At 50.3% G+C, this 18,982-nt stretch overlaps 1 protein-coding gene and 1 long non-coding RNA gene across 7 annotated transcripts in view; one reads left to right on the forward strand and one right to left on the reverse strand.

The window, feature by feature from the left end:
• Window positions 1–18,982, reverse strand: part of Il1r1 (interleukin 1 receptor type 1) — a 67,418-nt gene that overhangs the window by 27,258 nt on the left and 21,178 nt on the right. The window contains exons 1-2 of one of the 6 annotated variants that reach the window (XM_063229785.1): window positions 6,120–6,252; window positions 4,360–5,447 (exon numbers count right to left, since the gene is read on the reverse strand). The exons of 2 other annotated variants lie outside the window; for them this stretch is intronic. The gene's annotated coding sequence lies outside the window, so the exon portion shown is untranslated. 3 more of the 6 variants (XM_003471728.5, XM_063229787.1, XM_063229786.1) reach the window with 3 other exon arrangements.
• Window positions 6,396–11,078, forward strand: LOC134471347 (uncharacterized). The gene is made up of 2 exons (XR_010040757.1): window positions 6,396–7,494; window positions 8,724–11,078. It is a non-coding gene; the product is annotated as an uncharacterized LOC134471347 (long non-coding RNA).

Below are 18,982 nucleotides of genomic sequence, written 5' to 3' on the forward strand. Positions count from 1 at the left end.
AAAACAGACTAAGACACTACAGGATCAGAATGAGAAACATAAATGAGAACTAAGTTACACACGGGAAATAAAGCAAAAGAATCAACTATGATCAGGGGGGCCCAGAAATCCCCGCTTTCCCAAAGGCTGACTTCATCTAACAGGGACCCTGGCCCTGAGCAGGCGCCAGCTACTGGGTAGGGACCTCCAACACATGGACACATAAAAATAAATTTTAAAAAAGCGTAAAAAGAAATAAAATGGAATACAGGAAAATAATCTTAAAAACGTTTAGTGTCCAAAGAAAGGAAATGATTCACGGTGCTACTAACCAGCCTCAGCACACAGACCAAGGATGTCAGCTCGAAAGATGAGGTAAAAAGAAACTCGCAAAGCCATTGCTTGTAGAAACTGAGAAGCCTGCACTTTCACAAGGCCTCACTTCTTAAACTGGAACCCAAACATTCCCAAGGGGAACGTGTACCTGAAGGAAACCCAGAGCCCATCCTCGGGGGCACCAACTGTGCACAGGGAGTTCTAAAAGGGCATCATCTTTATGTCAGAACACACACGGCTAGACTGTAGAGGGGGAAGACAATATCTGTCTAGGATAAAAAGGAGACATCGAAGAACTATCCTGAGAGGGGAGCTACAGAGACACCAGGCTGGGTCCCCCTCTTCATTTCTCAAGAGGCGGAGGTGCTAAAATCCAAGCAAGTCCACACTCAGTGAATGCCCAGGGTCATCACTGTACGATCCCAGTCAGAAGAACAGAAAGCACTGGGACTTCACAAACTCACACCCAAAAGGCAAGACACACAGGACAGCCTAACCCTGACCACCACGGTATCTGTCCAGGGCACCCCTCCAGGCTGCTCAGACTCCAGGTGGACAAGCAGAAGGTGGAAATCACCACAGAAGAATCCAGTCACCACCATGATGCTCTGCATATGATGAAGCCCATTCCGCAGACACCAGTGACATGGTGACACTGGCATTCTAAGAAGCCAACTCCATGTTCAGTGTGGCAGCCACCGAGAAAGAGCTTCATAAAGCCATCCACAAGCAAAAGTCACCTCCAAAAAAGGACCAAAAGAAACCACTGGCTATGCCAGAAAACACAAGAACACCAGGGCTGACCCCTTTCCCATCCATAGACAATTCTACTGCATGTCGGACCAATTGGGTTTATCTGCCCTCGCATCCGGGTCAAGATACTTTTTATGATCGGTGATACATGAAGATACGCAGAGATGATAAGCGTCCACAGAGAGGTTTCAGGTATCCTCTGCAGTGTAAACACTCAGCTATCACAAGCCGCAAAGCCATAAGATCAGAGATATTAACTGAGGGACATGAGTTTCAAGGGCAAGGCTGGAAATCAGCGGTGACACACAGTGGAGAGATGCCACCAGCAGGACAGGCAGAGGCTGCAGGCAGCCTAGAGGACCCAGATCCTCAGGCTGGGACCCACAGGGAGGGATGGGAGGCCTGAGCACTCTACACCGTGCTCCCCATTATAAGATTTGCCCCTCCCCCCCACCTGTGCAGTCAGAAACTTCTATGAATGGCTGCCAGGGTTTAGTACGTGCCAAGAAATGTATCACAGTGAAAGACGCGGCGCCGAGAATCCCCCTCATATTCCTCCTCTCCTTCGCTTCAGACACACTCACCCCATCCTTCACCATACTCTGAAACTGTAAGTCCTCTTCCTCGAGGGTCCTCAGCTTGGTTGCTATGGCAGCCATGGTGTCCTCCATGGACTCAAAGCACTTAACCTTCCGTGGCCCTTCAGACTTGGGGAGGGGCCAGGCTTGGTGGACAAGGTGGATGAGGACACGCCTTAATTTTTAATAAACAGTAATCACCATAAACATTTTGAATTCATTCAGGCCACCGAAGCAGCCCTGGAAAGACCTTCAAGAAGCAAGCCTTCCAAAAGTACTTCAGGAAGCAGCTGGAACGAAGAGCCACATGCACGCACAGCACACAGTGAGGATTCAGAGGGGTCTCAGGGTAATGCGTCTTTCGTTGTGATAATTTTTTAATTTGAACATTAACTGTAGATTCTGGTCACATCTCCTAAACTGGGACCACTGTGTACCCCAGGAATACTCTAGCAGAATACAGGCCATTTCAGTCACCAGTGGAGTCCTGTCTTGGTTACTTTTCTCTCATTGCTGAGACAAAAGATCTGATACCCAGAATTAGGGAAGGAAAGGTTTATTTAGCTTCCAGGTTTTAGAGATTTCAGTCTATAATCAGCTGGCTGCAAGGCAGGGTGGCGTGGCACTGGGGCAACACTTCAAGGCAGCAGCCAGAACAAAAGTGGGGAACAAGCCTCTTCCCCCTCATATTGTACACAGCCCGCCCCCAGCCTGGTGTAGCACTCAGGAAATCTCCTTGCCCTCCTCTTACAGAGGATGAGGATGTTTACAAAGTAAGGACCCTGGCTCCCTACTGAGTCTCTCAGTTAAACTACTAACTTCTCAGGTTGGCACAATGTACCAATCATAATGGTTCCCTCCTGCCCTGTAGGGTCACCCCATTGCCAGGATCCACTGCTCTGATTCCTATGGCCACCTCTACTATGGATCCCCTAACCGTAAGAGCACCAGGCAGCTGGATTCTACCCTACCTGCCAGGGCCCTGATGTATGTCCACCACATCTGCATGAGCCCACACCTTCCACTGCCCACGCCTGGGTCACATCGGAAAGCAGGCTGTCCTCAACAGGTGACATGGCCCCTAACGGGACATTTCAGGCACTTGGGTCACATCTGGTGAGTGATGGAGGCCATGGCTGTGAGTCATCTGGAGCAACACCCAGCAGTACCACGCACGCTGGCCCCGGGGTCCTACATGACACCCTGATGTTTTCACGGATGTCTCATCCATGCCAATGGGAAAACAAGTTTATAGGGTTTGGACCCCAGCCCGCAACTCCCCTGAGCTTTTATATATGAGGCCTGTGGCTGCCACAATTTCCATACTCTGAATTTTTTAATAATGCAGCCACTATCATACCTGTGATAACGCTGCCCTGTGACCGCCACTTGGGCTTGTGGTCAGTCTATGGGAAGCACGAGGTGACCCTGTAAGGTTCTAGTCTACCTCTACCCAAGCACCCCCAGCCCTGGATTCATTGCCTTAACATAGAACGTCCCTGTCTCTGCTCTCCATCTAGATATCACGCTGAGCTTTAAAACTTACACTGAAAGTTTAATGTATCACTTCATTAATACAAACAAGGAGTTTTAAAATAATTGCATAAGGAGGAAGGAGAGGGGTTTCAACAGGGGTAGAAGGTGGCGACATCCTGCTTGCTCCTACCCCTTGGTCAAGAGTCCCTTCCATGCTACCCACGTCCCTACCTCCTCGGGTGAGGGAAGCCAGGCCTGTAGAGAGCAGACCACCAGACTCCCGTCTGCACCACTGAGCTGGGCTTGTGGAACCATGTCTTGGTGCTGGCTCCTCCCGGAGACAGTCTAAACCCCATTTTTCTGTCTCTTTAATGAAGACCTTTGGAGAAAGTGGCCACTTGATTTTGTACCAGAATGCTTTTATCTCTCTGGAGCATTGCACTTTCATCCTGAAGACAGTGACAGCTCAGACATCCCAGGACCTGGCTCCTGCTGCTTGCACGAAAGCTACTTGCAATGTCTACCTTATCTGCAAGCTAGAACCACCTTTAAAGACTTCGGCACCCGGCCACCGGCCAGCGCTGGCTGGTCTGCTCAGAGTGCTTCCGCTGTGCAGCGCTGGGACAGTGACCTTCCCCAGCCTTTGTGGCGGCCCGGGCCACTTGACCGGAGGCTAAGTCATGGAGCGTTTCGCAGTCCGCCTTTCCAGCCCCGATTCTGCTCCCTGGCCACCTCTCATTGTCCTTCCACGTTTTCCTTAAAGGCACCTTATAAATCCTGTCCCAAACAGGCACGAAGGCAAAGGGAGCCCACCGCTCTGCGGTGCACAGCAGTGGACGCATATCAAGGGAGACAGCGCAGAGTCCCAGGCGTGCAGGTGACCAGGGGCGCTGGTCTTCCAATCCTGGTGAGCTCCTTGAGCTCTGGGCCGCTTTGCACAGAAGGATTAGGCGTGGCCAGAGACTGTATTTCCTGGGGCCATGGCAGGCGATCAGAGGACAAAGCTGCTGGCGCTGCAGATCCTCAGCCTGTGCCACCGCCTGCTAACTACCCGGAAGGGAGGGAGCTCAAGGCTGGCGGCGAGGGGTGGCATACAGGCGCCTGACAACCTCCAACCTTTGAAGAGGCAATGGTCCAGCTCAGACTAAGGAAATACTGCCTTCAAGCAGCTCTACTTGCAAACGGACAGACACTGCCTCCCGCCCGCGGATGCAGCCACCACGGGCTTCTTTCTTACCTGCGCAGCACCGGCACAGCGCATGTCCAGGAGAGCACGGGATTTACGCTCGCTCTACTCCCTCCTCCATCCCGCACCTGCTGCAGTGCCTGGCAGGCAGCAGACACTCAAGACGCATTTGATGAGTGAACAAGTCAATCTAATATCAAACAGGGTCTGGCCCATCGCCAACAATTTACTCGAAAGATGTCGCTCGTCTCAGGATAGTAAAGAACGTCTCAGGGGCACCTTACACCACTCGGGGCGTGCAGGGCCTGTTAGAAACCGGAAGTGCACGCCTGCTCCGTCAAGGTCATAGGAGAACTCACTTGAAAGTCCTTCTTTTTTCTTTTTTCTGTTTCTTCGACACGGTCTCAGTGATTGGCCTTAAACTCCCGGTGATCCTCCTGCTTCAGCCTCCCAAACGCACCACCACACCATGGCGAACGTCCTCCCTTGCATGCTTGGGGAGCATCAGTGGGTGAGCCACAGGTATCCTCTCCTGTGCCTGCCCCAGGAGGCTGGAAACAGCAGGGTCACGTGTCCCTGCCCCAAGGAATCCAGTGCCAAGGTGCGCAGCAGTCCATGGAGAATAGAACGCAGTGCGCTCAGAGAAACACAGCGGCAGCTAACCAATCAGAACGGTGGAGAAGAAAGACCCCGCCAGCCGCTCAGTGAACTAGCTGGGGACAGGGAGCAAACGTCCCCAGCGCCACCGGGCGGGGGCTTCGCTTAGCTGCTAATCACAGAGTTCCCCGTGCTCCTGATCACACATTCACCGTGCAGAAGTCCAGCCCTAAGCCAGGGGACCCAGACCTCACCCCGCTCCTCCGTGGACCTCGGCTCGGGTTTCTCCTCCCAGTGGCGGCCGCGCGCACCGCACTCCTGGCTCCAGGACGCATCCTTCCTATGAGCACGCCCCGCCCCCGCCCGGGAACACTCAGGGTTAGCATTGAGGAGCTGCGGGGCGGGGGCGGGGCGGTGCACCTCCTTCCTTTCAGAGGTGCAGGACTCCTAGGCAGTGTCACCAGAGCCCCAAGGTCTCCATCTCTCCTTCCTTCCAGGTCCCGGTCTTCCAAGCAGTCAAGCACTGAGTTTCTGCTTCCTTGCTGCAAATCAGAGCAATCCCTGATATTTCTCCCCCAGGGCTGGGAAGCTGAAGCCCAGTGCGCATAAAAGACCGCTCCTGCGTGTCTGACCGAGGCGTGTCCCCGCAGTCCGCCTGTCCGCAGCCCATCTGAAGCGACTGCATGCGCCCTCCTCCGCGCCAGGGATAGGCCCTCGCCTTGGGAAGGAGACTCCCTCGTCTTTTCCTATTTAGTTTTTATCCTAGGAGCGCGTGTCACAGTGCACAACGTTCGCACTGCTCGCTGGGAGGTGGCGCGTGGACACCGCGCGGCCTCACCTTCTACTACCCCTGCCCCGCCTCTCTCTCCTCTGCCAAAGAGCCGCCTCCCGACTTCTCTGCCTTTTACTGTGCCCTTCACGATTCTTATGAGCCTAAAGCCGAAGGGGCAGCATTGATCCAGCAGAACTTGGACCTACACAGGGAGGCACAGGCCTGTCCGAAAGGTACCTCTGGAACCCAGAACCGGGGGCAAGGTGCCTGCTACATGGGACACAAAGACAGACAGGGACAGGGACTGCGACAGGGACGGCAGCACTGAGACTGGGCCAGCGTCACCGCGCACCATAAACCCTGCCAATCACGGTCATCGGGAAGGAGCCCCCACTCCCGCCTTCCCCGTGTCCGCCCCTTCCGCGCCCCTCCAACCTTCTACCTGGGCGGCCCCGTGGGGGGCGCGATTGCTGCCCGGGTGGCCCCGGCCCTGCGGGTCACATCCCTCCGGGGCGCGGACGGCGGCGCCCCCTCTGCGGCCGGCCGCGCTGCCTCCTGCACCAAGTAAACTCGCTAGGACGGCGGGGCGTGGCCGGCGGGGAGGGCGTGGCCCTGCGGGAAGGGGCGTGGGGTGTGGCGTGGCTTGAAGGGGGCGGAGTCCCAGCGGTGGAGGTGGGCTTGGCTCCGCCCACTCCCCCTACGGGCTTGGCGAGCTGACAGGAGTTCGGGTTCTGCACCTAAAACTCCTGTTTCCTCTCCTAGAAGAGGCCTAGCAGTCCCGCGTCGGGAGCGGCTGGGCGGTGACAGGCGCGCGCAGACAGGACAGCGCGAGCTGGCCGTGACGGGGTTACAGCCCTGAGCTTCACTGTGAGCGTGAGTGTGCACCCCATGTAAAAACCATTTACAAGTCCTGGCTGCCTGACGCCAGGCTCAGTACTCTTCTAAATTTAATACCCAAGTACCCTGTAATTCCAGGTACTCTGGAGGTGGAGGCAGGAGGAATGCAGGTTCGAGCCCCGCCTTGGCAGTTTAGGAGACACTCTAAATAAAAAAGGAAAAGGCTGGGGTGTAGCTCGGTGGAAGGAGTGCCCCAAGTCTATCTGCGGCGCCAAACAAGTACAAACAAGCAAACGAAAATCCCACTCGCCCCAAGACTCTATTTGCACATTAAGAAATCACAGCCAGAAAAATGGAAAATCCCAAGGGCCTTCTGGAAAATGGCCTGCCCCAGGGAGGGCTAAGGGATGCCCTGACCCCAGCAGCAGCCCGGAAGTCTGCAGCCTGAGACATCCCTTCCCCTCCCAATTGTGCCCAGGTTTCCAGGACCTAATGGGCCACCTCCCCGGGGATGTCCTCTGGGCGTGCACCACCCTTCCCATGGCCACAGGCTGCTCCTGTGGGCACCAGCCACTCTAGCTCACCCCTCAGGAACTCGAAACGGGACTGACCATGGCAGCTCCAGGACGGAGGAAACAGGGAAGGACTGAGCTCCTACAAGCGGGCATAGAAGCTCTAGTGAGTCCTGAAGCAGTGACACACTGTTCTGCCTGGGTCCAGAGGCTTACAGGGCTCCCCCGGCTCAGGGCAGCAGGCTGACACCAGGCAGTGGTCTGGAGCTGTGCAAATTTGTTAGCTGTCCCAACTCAGAGCCCATGGGGTCAGTCACGACTGCAACTCCGGGAGACACCCAAGATTTTCAAGTTTCCAGCTGCGTCCCTTGGGCAGCCAGGAGGGTAAACAACCATCCCTTTCATCTCCTACACTGACGCTGGGACACTGTGTGTGTACCACCAGACAGCCACTTCAACCCCTAACAGGTAAGTGAATAGAGACTTCTCTTGTCATTTATGTACTGGAAGTTGTTAAGCAGTTGACAAGCAAAAAGTGAAATTGCTGTACGCAGTTATGAAGAGATTAAAATTAACTTTATTTATTTATTGGTAAAAATAGGGTCTTATGTTATCCAAGCTGGCCTCGAAATCCAGGGCTCCAGTGATCCTCCTGCTTCAGTCTCCCACAAAGTAGGGGTATAGGCAGATGCTATAGCTTGGCTTTTCTTTTGCTAAAGCACTAACCCTCTCCCCTAATCTCACCCCCAAGTGTCCTGCTAGACACCATTCACTGCCATCAGATGGGCTCTCAAATATCCACCCAGCCGTATGATTTGAAGATCTCCCCCTCCATAACAGGTAATATTCACTGTCAACTTAATTGTCTTGGAAGCCAACTGGAGATTAAAGTGCACCCCAGATGTAGCTGTGTGGCACATGGAGGTGTGACCTTGGAGAAGATGTCTGATCCTGGCAGTGTTCCCCTGCTGTGCTTCCTGACCTCCATGTGATAGGGCTGAAGTGACCACTCTGTTTTTAGGTCCCATTTTAGTTTTTGCTGACCTTTACATGAATTGCCTTTCTGAAACCTGTACCAGATAATCATAAATTCTGCAAAGAGAGAAACTTCAAACAACAGGCACATTGACCCTTGCCTGCATCCTGGTTGACTGAGGGCCCCAATGTTCAGTGTCCAGGAAGGTCCTATAAGACTCCTGTGAGATTTCAAGTAAGATGATAGGGTTACCATGGTAACTGGGGAGTTATAAAACTTTGGGGAACAAAGACCCAGCGTGGATGTGTGTCATGGTGGAGTGTGTCATGGTGTGTCATGGCTGAACCCATCATCCAGCTGGCTGAATAAAGCTTGCTTGCTCTGTACTTGACCTCTGTGTGCGTCTCACCATTTGCCACATCACATGGACTGAGCAGCTCTCCTCCACAGAGCCCTTCTGCTGTGATGCTTCTCCTGGGAGCCAGCTGGCCACGGAGTGAACCCACTGAAACCATGAGCCAAATTAAACTTTTCTCCCTCTAAACTGTGGATGTCAGTCTTTGGTGCCAGTGGTAGAGAGGCTGACTGACACTCTTACTCACTCGTACTAATCAAATAACCTTCACGGACTTACCTGGAACCCTGAAGTCACCTCCTCCCTCATTTCACCATGCTGGGCACTTTCCCTAACTCTGTTCTGTGCTCTATCTCCTTTGCTCAGATAACTTGTGAGTGCACTCCCCACACTGACCTCTGGGCTGGAGACTCTGTGAGCTGGCAACTGTCACCCCTAAAGGAGCCCCTGCTGCAGCTTGCACACAGACACACCGGACTCATTCTCCTATTTCAGCGTAAGGTAACACGGCACCACTGTTGCCCACTGAAGATATGACCCCGACTTATGTCTTGAACAAAAACTCCAAAAACAGCAGGAGCGCCTTTAGGCACTAGACACCTTCTGGAGAATCCCCTGTGTCACAGCACTGCCTTCTGCTGCTTAGAATGCAGGAGACGACTGTCTGCACCTGCCCCAGGCTCAGTTCCTGAGACCCTCTGTGCAGGGAGAATTCTCTAACAATGCACATGACACAAAATCACCCTGACTGCGGACCACGGCCCATGTTTTAAGCACTCCCCACAGGTCACAAGGTTGGAGAATAATCTGAAGGATTGTTCATCACACACACAAACACTAGGCTTGAGGGCTTGGAAGGAAAAGCATTTCTGTGGTTTATTTCCTGGTACCCCAAAACCAGTGCTGGAAACTTACACTCATACCCTAAACCACGGAGTGGGGAAGAACATGTGGACATGCAGAGCTGTTTTTTCTACTCAGCCTCAGGGCAGCAGAGTTGACCAGAAGGTGTGAAGGAGAAGAACAGAGGGAGGTGGCTGGTGTTCATCAGACTCTGGAAAGTCTCTGAGAGGGGCCCAGCACCCTTACTCTCCACCACTGTCAAACAAGACAAACCCTGCCTTCCTCCCAGGGGAAGAGGTCTGTAAGGAATTCTGGAGGAGAGAAACAGCACACAGCATCTCTGCGTGTCCAGCGTGGCTTGAAGTGAGCGTCAGCCCTGCAGCATTCCTGCCTGGGCCTCACAAAGACCAGCACTTCTCAGCTGGTCAGCTAAGCAGCCAAGACCCTGTCAGAGCCCTCACGATGGAACCCTGGAAGGCCACGTGTGACCTGTGGGCCAGCGCAGACCCATGAACCTCCAGAGACAGTGGTGGCCTTGATCACCTGTCTCCTTCTTCACCTCACCTGCCCCAAAGGCATCCACCCAGAACAAAAAGAGGGAGAGAACTCTGAATGAAACTGTCTTGAGCCAGTGAAAACAAAACCGCCTCTGACTCCAGGATTTGTTCTTCATATGCAAACAGGAATTCACACGCAAAGGCCAATTCAGTCGTAGAGAAATAGAGTATTACATTTTTGCACACAGGGCCTCTGTGGTTCTGAATTTTCTATACCTATTGATGTTATTTTTGGAGCTTCCAGTAATCTCTCACGGAACCACAGCATAGATTTGAAACCGCTGTCCCAGATGGACTTCCTCCTGCAGCCCGGCTTTTCTGTTTCCCCTGCACATTTTCCATCCATTGATCTCCAAACAACCTCTCTCTTACCTGTGTCTTTCACGAGTCTCCCTCCCTGCAACCGCTAGATTTTGATCAGCTCAACCTTGACTCTGAACAGTCATTCGTGGGTTTCTATGATCAGCATTCTGTTCTGATTTCTCTGATTCTGTAGGTCCTTTACCAAGCAGAAAGCCACAAGTGAACTAGGGATTAGCCCTGATCAGAAAGTAACTCACATCATGAGACTAACAAGGCAGTGAACCACTTCTTAAGCACCTTTGTAAGAGGAAGAAAAAAGATGGACAGACCATCTTTTTGGGTTTTTTGTCTGTTTGTTTGTTCTACTGCAGTTTTAACCTTGCTCAGTGAGGACAAATGACCAAGAGAGGCCTTGTTAGCATCACAAGTTAATACAGAAACCGCGTGGCGGGTTCCATCCCGAGGCAGACAGACTTGGTAACTTCCCAGCCCTGCTACCCCTAACAGAACCGGATGAGTGGCCTCTCGCTCACACAGACACAGTCTGACTTCTGTTGGCTGATGGCTTTAACATAAAAAGCTTAAAGCACCAGTAACCAAACTGTCACCAGCCAACAGGCAGCCCATCCAGGAAGCGCCAGAGGGATGTGTGTGCTCAGCCATGTGGCAGATGTGTGACAAAGCACACCCCTCTGTGCACTCTCTAGATTCTAGATGGTTCTAGATGTTTCCACCATCTTGGCTTCCCTGCTCCTTTCTGTAACTGGTCTCTACATTTTGTCTTCCACAAGCACCTTCCCAAATCTAGACTTTCGTGTTGGAGTCTTTCAACTTTGTGATTTCTTGCCAGTTTCTTCTCTCTAGGTGGTTTCCCTATTCTAGAGAAGGACGGTCCCTTTGTAATTTAGAGCAGCCATATTGAATGTCTTCTCATCCAATGTATGACTGAGGTGTAATTTCCTCCTGCCTTGAATCTAGGCTGATCTCTGTTTAATCAATAAAAGAAAGTGGTACTGGCTTTCTGGGACTGGTGACTACAATTGTAAAACTTTCTGGGTTCTTTCTGGTCTTCTTGGAACAGTCACCCCTGATACCCAAAGCTGCCAGGTAAGAAGTATCACTGTCCTCAATGGAAAGCCCAAGTTATGTAGAACCCACACGTAGGTGGTCCCATTCCCATTCTCAGCCGTCAGCCAGAATCACCTCCAGCCATGGAAGTGCACCATCTTGGATATCAGACGCACTAGCTCCCCTCAGCAGCTTTCTGACTACACCCATATGAGAAGCTCTAAATGAAAAGCTCTGCCCATCTGAGCCCCCATCAACCCACAAAGTCATAAACAACACTCTTGTTTTAAGTTACAGTTTCATAGTCAATCAGAGCACAATAGTTGAGAGAAACATGACCGTACTCAGGAATGTGACATGGCTCCCCACGGCTCATGCTGTGCCACACGAAGTCGACCTAGCAAGCCTCAGAGTGGAACCCTCACCCACCATCTGACTGCTGTCCAATTACAGAGGTGTTCCTTTAGATTGGTATCATGATGATCTCGAGAGCAAAGAAAAGAAAAGTGAGAGCTGGGACCTGGCCAGGTAGATGGCTATTTTGAGTAAAAGAAGTAGCTCTAACTACATACTTTAAAAAATGCCGGCGACCTGGATGATGAAGTTTCTAATGACATTTACTAAGAAATAGTCCGACCCATGAGAAGGAGGTCTCCACTCTCAAAGGCTCTTGGAAAAGTACTGAGCAAACCAGTACTTCCACCAAAAGAAGCACAAGAAAACTCCTGTCACTCAGGTATGCCATGCTTGTTGGGCCACTTCCCAAATGCCCAAAGATGGTATTCATTCCCACCTGTTCCTCTTGACTTTCTTCACAATAGGTCTCCTGGCCATGACACAGCAGCTGGGAACCGCTGTCCGGCAATATTTACTATGACCCTTGACCTCCTGCTGGACGGGGAGCCGGGCTAGTTCTGAGCCTTGGCCCCAGCGTTGGGAGAAGGAGCTGTGGTCTCCCTGATTCTTTGCTTTGTGCTCAGGGACCCTTAGCCCTGCCAATGAGTTCAATTCATCATCTAGAACTAAGCCGGCACTGTCCTTGGAGGAGGTCAAGGACCCTGAGTGCCAGGCTCCCCAGAGTTTCCATCGCCTCTGCTCCTTGGTAATGACACTGACACTCGGGATGCAGATGGGACCAGGCTTTGGGCAGCACAAAGGGCATCCTGAGTGTGATCCCAACATGGGCTCTCAGGAAGTAGCTGCCAAGATTCCCTTTTGTGTTCCTCAGGCCACTGAATCGCTGTGACATGTTCCAGATATTGCTGCTCAGAGTCCGAAAAACTCAGAGCCTCTGGAGCAAAGGTCTTTCTCAAGAAAGCTGGGCTTCCTCCAGAAAGGACACTGTATTTGTCAGAAGTCTATAGCTGAACAAGCATCTTCCCCGCCCCTTCCCCTTTCCTTGCAATCACATTCAGTTTGCATTTCACTACTCGGCCCAATCCTGCCTGCTCCACTGCCTCTAGATCTGTATTTTATTGTAGTCACTTCACATCCCTTCGTAGAATTCTTTGTAAGCACATAACCTCACATCGATGTTTTAATTTTGCTATTAAACATAAAGGCAAGATCTTTGGAGATAGGAACCTATATATTTTAGGAGAATGGGGAATCTCTCTTCTCTAGTCTAAAACAAAGATTTGACTCAGTAAAAATCTGGAATGGGAGACCTGGCTGCAGAGGGGATGGAACGGGTTTCTCATCTCCTCCTCTCCAACATCCTCCGCACCCACAGCAATTTCCAGGAGGGCACGTTTTTGTCATTCCTTTTGTTTATTCTCTATGACAAACACATTAATAGTGCTTTCTCTGTCAGTGTGCCCTATCCTGTCTTCACTGTGTGCTTGGCAATTTTTTTTCTGAACTGAGGCAGGAAAATCATGATGCAGAGAATCTCTGAAGTAAAAGGTAGTCCTGGAAAAAAAGTGTAGGTGCCCCAGAATCCAGGGTTCCCCAATCATATGGGGAACCTGCCCCGGCCCAAAAGAGCTTGGATGCTAGAATTAGCGCCTGGCTCCCAAACAGCAGTGTTTTCTTCCTGTGCTGGCTCAGGACGAGGAGAGGACTTGTTAAGAAAGTGACCAGAAGGGAAGAGAGCTCCTGTTGTGCTTTCTCCAGGGTTTGGGCCGGGCTACAGGTGCCGGGACCTTGCAGGACCTTGATTATGTGTGGCCTGGAACGGACTCCACACAGGGAGCGCTGTGGGGAGGGGTGGACAGAGGACAGAGGACACCCATGAGGACACACTGTGGGCTTGGGACTAAGCAGTGTCTGCCACCACTACCACCTTATAGACCGTGTACATCTTTGCTGTGATTTAGCACTGAGTTCGAGGTGTTACTGATATATTGCAAAGGTTTTCATTTTTTATTTTGGTTTCTGAATGTTCACTGTTAGCACAGTAGAAGGAGGTACGCTGCCTTTTGAATATTGACCTCATGACCTCACTTATTAGTTCTGTTAACTTTTATATGAATTCCATAGGATTTTAGACACAGAACACAAAGACAGCTTCCTTTCTGATTATGTGTGGCCTGTATCTCTTTTACTTGACTATTTTTTACCAGCTCACTGGTACAATACTGAGTAGAAATAAGACAATGGACCTTCCTGCACTGGCCCTGCCTTTAGAGAGCCTGGTACCTGTGGGTTGATGTTAGCTGCCGGTTTTCCTCAGGTGCTCACTAGCAGCCTGAGAAAATTTCTTCCTGGTCCAAACTTGCTGATAGGTTCATTGAGAATCGATGTTAAATTTTTTCTTTCTTTCTTTCTTTCTTTCTTTCTTTTTTTTTTTTGGTACTGAGGATTGAACTCCCAACTTTTGTGATTGCCAGGCAGGCACTTACACTGCTGAGCTAAATCCTCAGCCTTTGATGCTGAATTTTGGCAAACATTTTTTCTGCATCTATGGAGATGTTTATGTGAGTTTTAGTTTTATTAATATGGTGATTTACCTGTATCGATTTTCTAAAGCTAAGCCAAATTTACACTGTGGAAATAAAGCCAACCTAGTTACAATGTAGTTGCCTTTTTATATATCGTTGGATTTTTTTTAATCTGCAAGTATTCTATTTAGAATTCTTATGTCTGGGTTCATGAGGAATACTGGTCTGGACTTTTCTTGTTACACTGTGTTTCCCTGAAAGTCAGACCCAACTAGAGATCAAAAATTCGAGCCCCACTCAGCCTAGTCCTGCCTTACCTGCTCTTATGGAATAGCCATGGAGCAAGAGGAGAGAGAACTACAGTCTTCTGCAGGATACGGTCCATCACCATGGAAATGACCAGCTATTCCTCACACCTAAAGTTTACTTTCCAGTTACTTTTGGGAAAACGTGATATCTCAGTTCACTTTGATAGCTTGCTGATCATAGCCTCCTACAACTGGGGGAGATATCAGGAGTTGAGGAGGGTTTATTTCTTTTCAGTTTTCTGAAAGGGTTGGGGTAGAACTAATTCTGGATCTTCCTTTAGTACTTAGTGGAATGCACCTGGAGGTTATTTGGATGTGGAGTTTTCTTTTTGGAAAAGTTAGACGTAAATATGTTTTTTCTATTTCTCTAATTACTTTTTGGTGCATACAGAAACACAACTGTTTGACTGTCCTGACATCTCATTAGTTCTTGGTTCTAATCAACTGCTTCTCCTCATTGCCTTCCCGCGCCCTTACTCATTGGCGATTTTCAGTTGGATAGCAAACCTTGTGAGCTGTAGCCCGTTGGATGGTGGCTGTTACTCTGCTCTGGATACATCTGCATTCTTGGAAACAGCTGGATTTGGTAAGGACTGGGGTACTGCATTTAATCTCCAGGGGTGCAAACAGCAGCATTCAGAACAGGGCAGCTCCCACTCCACTGCTGAAGCACCAAGTGCCCAGACTGGTGTGGCTCCCCAGTCTGGCCAGGGAACAAGGGTTACTCCTGGCCTGCTCCCCATTCCATCTGATTCTCACCCTGGTTCTTTCACTGACAGGGCAGCGGGAGGGATTTCTCCCTCGGGTGTGTACAGGTCGGTGCTCTGCTGAATTCCCAAGCAGGAGCCTCCGATGCGCCCTCCTTTCTTGTGAACGGCAGCTGCTTTTGCATCCCTCAGCTCTCACCTCTGTCTCATCAGTTCAGGAAGTCAGTGAGCTGCACACGGGTCACCTTCCCTGTGCTGAGGCCCGGACGCTCACATCGGGAACAGGAGTAGTCCAGGGCTCAGCCCCTTTTTTCTTGTCTCTCAGGGATCATGGTCCTTCATGACGGCTTCTCCACTTCTCCATTTCTCGTACCTTAGGAAGCCTGGATTTGTGCGATTGTCCAGCTACTTGGCTGTCTCTGGTGATAAAGGAAGTCTAGGCCCTATTACTTACTTTGGCAGGCAGCCGACTTCTGCTAAGAGCTTCTTATAGTAGCAAACATGCCTGGCATTCTTTACCCTGGTCACAAATATTTTCTTTGAATGTGGGTTGGAAACATTCTTCAAATCTTTGTAAAACAGCGTAATATAGAATTAACCATGTTAGCCAAAACCAAAGGCTTCTGGGGAGGGAAGCACACGGTGGAAGACTCCAGATAAGAGGAACCCACTGGCTGGCAGCTGTTGGATTAGAGGCAGAAGAACCAGTTTGGAGGCACCTGGGAACTCCCACAGAGACAAGATAAAGAAGACTGTGCAGGAGGAGGGCAGAGAGAAAGAGGGCAGGAAAAGGGAGAAGGGAAGATGTCTGCAGGCCCAAGAGCCCGGCCATCCCCAGGGTCTCCAAACCCAAAAGTCTGAAGGAAGTGTCTTGGAAGTGGTCACTGGCCGAACACCAAGGGGAGAAATTGAGGGAATTCTGAGAATATTCCAAAACTATTGCTGAGGTTTTAGTGCAGTTCCCAAGCCAAGATATGGAAACAACCTAGGTGCTTACTAACAGATGAAGACAATGGGATATTGGTGCACAATGGAATAATTATCCAGCTATTAAAGAAAAAGAGTAAAACACTATCATTTTCAGCAAATGGATGGAGCCAGAAGGCATCGCGTTCAGTGGAATAAGTGAGGTACAGGAAGTTTTGTGGAAACTGAACAATTTGACCTCGCAGAAGTTAAGAGAGGAATAGCAGTTACAGAGGCCGGGAGAAGGACGGGTAGGAGCGGAGCCAGATGGCTCACGGAAGCTGGCGGGAGGGGTAATTTCTAAGGCTCCTCGCACCACAGGGGAACTGTGACTTAAAAAAAGCGACTAAAGAAGATTCAGAATGTCCCTAACACTAAGAAATGACAGTGTCTGCGGGATGATTCAGTCACCCTGATCTCAGCAATACACCTTGTACACCTGACCAAAATAGCACTCTCTACCCCACAGGTGTGTGCAATTGCTATGTGTTGATTAGAAAATTTAAGAAAAGTTTTTTTTTAATTATAGAGGCAATTTCAAGGATCCCACAACCCTTTGAGAAGGTCCTCAAGGTCAGAATCACTTTCACAATCACCCGAAGGCCGCACGTGACTTTTTAGCACACTTTTAGCTCCCATGTATTCTCAGGGGCTTTTCCAGAAGCTCCAGGACGTATTCTGTTTCAAGGATCAAAGGTAGAAGAAGACATGAAAATGCCACTGCTTCCTGTTGGGCTAAACATGAAAAACATTCTCAAAGCAATGTAAACCAATTTTGCCATTCTTCTAGCTTTTCACTTGTTTCTAAAATGTAATTATTGCCAGGCATGGTGGCTCATGCCTGTAATCCCAGCACTTGGAAGGCTTCAAGTTTGAGACCAGGCTGGGCTACAAAGTGAGCTCAATGCCAGCCTGAACCGCATAGCAAGACCCTGTCTCAAAAAGACAACAAAGTATATATATATATATATATATATATATATATATATATATATAATTATTTTATAAGAGAAATGTTATTTGGCGCAAACAGGTATGAATGCATTGGTATTTTTAATAGCCTATGAGATTTGCTTTTGGCTTCGGAGGTTTCATTTCTGATACAGTTGGTGTCCACAGAGTGACCGCACATGGTCTCCATTCTGTTTCACTGCTCTTCGGAGCCTACTGAAAGGTCATGGAAGCTTCCTCCCAGGGGCAGGGACAAAGGACAAACCAAGAAGTGGGGAGGGACTGTCACCTGCACTCCAGCAGCTTCCCCACCACACAGGCTTCACCTGAAGGGGGCTGATCCTCAGCCAACGCTGAGATCCAAACTGCTGTTCCCGGCTGCACGAGGGCCCCCACCTCATCTTGCGAATTCTCCTAGGGGTGGTAGAACCACCAGCCCCACCTCCACCTCACTGCATCCCAGCTTTCTTAGCCGTCAGCTGACCCATGCCCAGACTGACCAAGTGTGGGAAGGGAATGCACCGGTGTCAGGGCGTACCAGGTGACTGATCACCAGTGAGACACTGTAATATCACATCCCTCTCAGAGCAAGCAGTGTCACCCTTACTGTACAGACAATAAATCGCCCCAGAGAGCTCCAGGCTGCAGTGTAGAAGGGCTAACCCAGAACTCAGCGTCCTCTCCAAAGCTGGGGTTCCCATACCTAGTCACGTGCCACTTTCCCTGCTTCCCCTCTGACCCCTGCCGTGGGACCACTGTTTGCAAAGTGAAAACACCCTCAAGTGAGTAGGAAGCTGGAGGGTTGCTTCCCATTTAGGAATCATAGCAAGATGGGTGAGTTACTATGCACAAGAGCCCGACCTCTCCACACCAAGCCCCAGCTGAGCCCCCAGCCTTCCACAGCGTGTCCATTGGTACTGAGCGAGTCATTTCCTGCCTCTTGTATCTTAGTATCCTCAGTGGCAAGATAATAGTACAGCCTCGTGTCACAGCCTAATGACCTACCGGCCACCCACTGGCCATGTGTTCCGTGGTGGTCCTGTGAGTTTACACGGTCACCTTACTTTGTATGAACACACTCTGGGACATTTGATGAAATCCCTAAGGATACGAGTCTCAGACTACATCCCCCTCTGGAGCGGGAAGTGCCTGCCTTCACAGCTCCCCTTGTCAGGCTGCTGTGAGAACTGTCAGAAGCATTGCAGGGCCTCAGTGGGAGAAGTGATTGTTACCTGCAAGACCTTAGTTATCGCTGGGTGATTTGCGTGGGTTTTGAATCCAGGAAATGGCACAGGAAAACCCGCTCAGTTATGCCAAAGGGTTGTGGAGAAAGTGACAGATACTTTGTGCGCTCACCAGTATTTTAACAGTACTGAGCACACATGTAAAGCAAACATCACTGGAGTGCGTTAGGGGTAAACTCGAAGTCTGATGTCACTTTGGATGCAGAATTTTTGGAAAAGAGTGGACCAGAACACCAGGCACAAGTGATGAACCCTTCTTTCCAAAAACGCCAACCAAACCATGCTTTAAAAGCAGGGTGTTTGGGCACAAGCACTCAGTTCTAAGAGTATGAAATGCACAGGTAACCTGATCCCTGTGGGCAGGATGGGGAACTCAGCGTACATCTCAAAAAACCATCAGGAGCTAAAATCTGAGCACTGCTCAAAAATAGTGAGAGCGTTGAGGGAACAAAAGTTGGCCTTGCACTGAGAAGTTTTGCAACATTCTTTACGTAAACTCAGAAATGTAATGATTGTCCTGCCAAAGTGGCTGTTTCCCTTTCTTCTCCAGTGTTAAGAAGTTTTATCCGAACTTGAATCATTTCCTGTCTTAATAACTGCAATATGTCCTTGGTTCTCCAGCACCACAAAGCCCGAGTCCCCGCTGCCAAAGAAGCTCCCCCATTGCCAAATTCGAGTCCCAAGACAGCAGGTGAGGCCACTGGATATGACACATGCGCACGAGTGTGCAAACTGAAATCCCTACCACTTTCACATCATGTGTCACACCTAACTCGCCATGCAGACGACTGCTTGC

The sequence above is a fragment of the Cavia porcellus genome, unplaced genomic scaffold (genome assembly GCF_034190915.1).
Source record: "Cavia porcellus strain 051 isolate PalLab524CR breed Dunkin Hartley unplaced genomic scaffold, mCavPor4.1 scaffold_18, whole genome shotgun sequence".
Classification (NCBI taxonomy): Eukaryota; Metazoa; Chordata; class Mammalia; order Rodentia; family Caviidae; genus Cavia; species Cavia porcellus.